The sequence below is a fragment of the Frankliniella occidentalis genome, unplaced genomic scaffold (assembly GCF_000697945.3).
Source record: "Frankliniella occidentalis isolate FOCC.00 unplaced genomic scaffold, Focc_3.1 Scaffold23, whole genome shotgun sequence".
Classification (NCBI taxonomy): Eukaryota; Metazoa; Arthropoda; class Insecta; order Thysanoptera; family Thripidae; genus Frankliniella; species Frankliniella occidentalis.
Window position 1 is genome coordinate 1,085,611 of NW_026267153.1, and position 1,912 is coordinate 1,087,522.

Below are 1,912 nucleotides of genomic sequence, written 5' to 3' on the forward strand. Positions count from 1 at the left end.
CACCCGGACAGGGATCGGTATGAGAAATGGTCGCGCAAACACTCGGGGTTATTTTAGGACTAACCCTTCCTCCCGCTGGCGCGGCGCTCCCCCCGCCCCTCCCCCCGCGCACACCCGCCGATAACATACGTCTCAATGGCTGACCTGTAGGTCCCTCACATAGTTTGGGGGTGGGGGGAGAGAACTCTGCGACGTGCAGGTGGGGACCGCGACGCTGGAAGTGGTTATGGCCCGGGGACCCGACGTACGGGCCTGGGGGAGCGGCCGTGGTAATTAGGTGGAGCACGGTGCAGACGACACCTGCGCACCCCTCCAAACCACCCCGCCCCGCCCCGAACCGCCCCGCCCCGCCGCGCCCCTCAACTCCGCAGTGAACCAGACAAAGAGGACGTGTTGGCAAACAAGTATCCAAGAGCGGTGTAAGCAATTACCTACCTCGGCTGGGGCTGGGCGAAGCGGAGGCACTGAGTTGCCCGTCTGGAATCAGGGGATGCAGTTGAGCTGAGTCAGGGCCGGGGAGTCGATCCCGCCACCGCCGGGGTGCTCAACCTGCTGGCTGCGCTGCGCGCCCGCCGGGGTCCACGACGACCATAAACCAGGACAGGGCAGTCTGCGGCAGGGAGAAAAAAACAGTAAGTACTGGCTTTGTCAGCAAAAACACAAATATACTAGGTAATAAACTGTTGGTTGGGGCAGATGCCTCCGATTGGTCATGGCGCAGTTTGCTATACGTGTTGCCCAGCTACGCAGGGCTGGGGATGAATTTTATTACTTTCATTACTGTAGTCCAGTTAACTGCTCTGGCATCATAAAACGCGCGATCCGTGACTATGAGGAGTCTGACGGGGCCGGCGGAGCACCAGCGCGTAGCACGTGGCGCGGTTTACAAACAAATTGCGGTTGAGGTTATGTCATGATTTTTTGAGCCCCTCTATATCACATTGCCTCGAAACTTACCTGGTGTTTACGGTTGACGTATACTTTTTGCAGAAAACACTGGTGCGATCCATTGCAACGTCGGTTACACTAACCGTCAAACATTTATAACCAACAAAAGCACCAATGCTTTAAAAGGTCGGAAACGAAATTTTAGAATAATTTAATCACAACGGTCGTGCAAAATACTGGCAGTGCCTCGAGAACACGGATGCAAAGTAATCTGGCAAATAATGTAAGTTTAGCGGTCAAGTTTACCGGCGAGCAACGTCAAACGCTAACCACACGACACACGAAGCGAACGGGGACGGAGCAGACGACGAGACCGATTGCTCTTGCTCGCCCCAAAACCTGGTTGAAACTGAAAGTTTTCGCTTTCGGTCGACAGAGCGCGCGCGCGGGGCAAGTCGCTAAGTCGCTAGACATGAGTCAAGGGAAAGGGGGCGGAGGGTGATGGTTAACAGGTATGATTATGTGATATTACGCGTAATATAATAAATAAACTGCTCCCGACCATACCGCTGCCCCCTCCCCCCTTTTCTTTACAAGTACTTGATTGCGAATAACTCAAATTCAAATACCATTTAACACCGTTATGGTCTCGGCGATGCCGGTGCTAATGACTTGTGACGGCGCACCTCCGTGTGGGTCAGGGGGGCGGAGAGAGCGACCCAGAAGGGTGGTCACCGCCACCGACGCGAGTGTGGCTCGCGCCCCGAGGGAGTTCGGCCTACCCCTCCCCCCGGGTTCAACCCCAACCCCTTCTCCGGCAGGCGCAGAAAAGTGCACTCAGGAAAAATGGTATGGAATAAACAAGTTAGTTTATTGGCGCGGATCACGCACCTTCCCCAGCGGGTAGCGGCCGCAAGGAAAATGGCCACCTAGCCCCTCACCGGGGGGCGGCGGGGGAGGTGATGTTGGCAGAGAGGGGGGCAGACCAGGAAGAGGAAGGGGGAGGCAGAGGATGTGAGGGAAG

General features: G+C 56.2%; 1 protein-coding gene across 2 annotated transcripts in view; it reads right to left on the reverse strand.

The window, feature by feature from the left end:
• The window catches only part of LOC113216127 (acid sphingomyelinase-like phosphodiesterase 3a), a 206,940-nt gene extending 205,686 nt beyond the window's left edge, over positions 1–1,254 (reverse strand). For both annotated transcript variants that reach the window (XM_026435862.2, XM_052265095.1), the window contains exons 1-2: positions 958–1,254; positions 436–610 (exon numbers count right to left, since the gene is read on the reverse strand). The gene's annotated coding sequence lies outside the window, so the exon portion shown is untranslated. The remainder of the gene's footprint in view (positions 1–435; positions 611–957) is intronic.
• Positions 1,255–1,912: the final 658 nt, after the last annotated feature.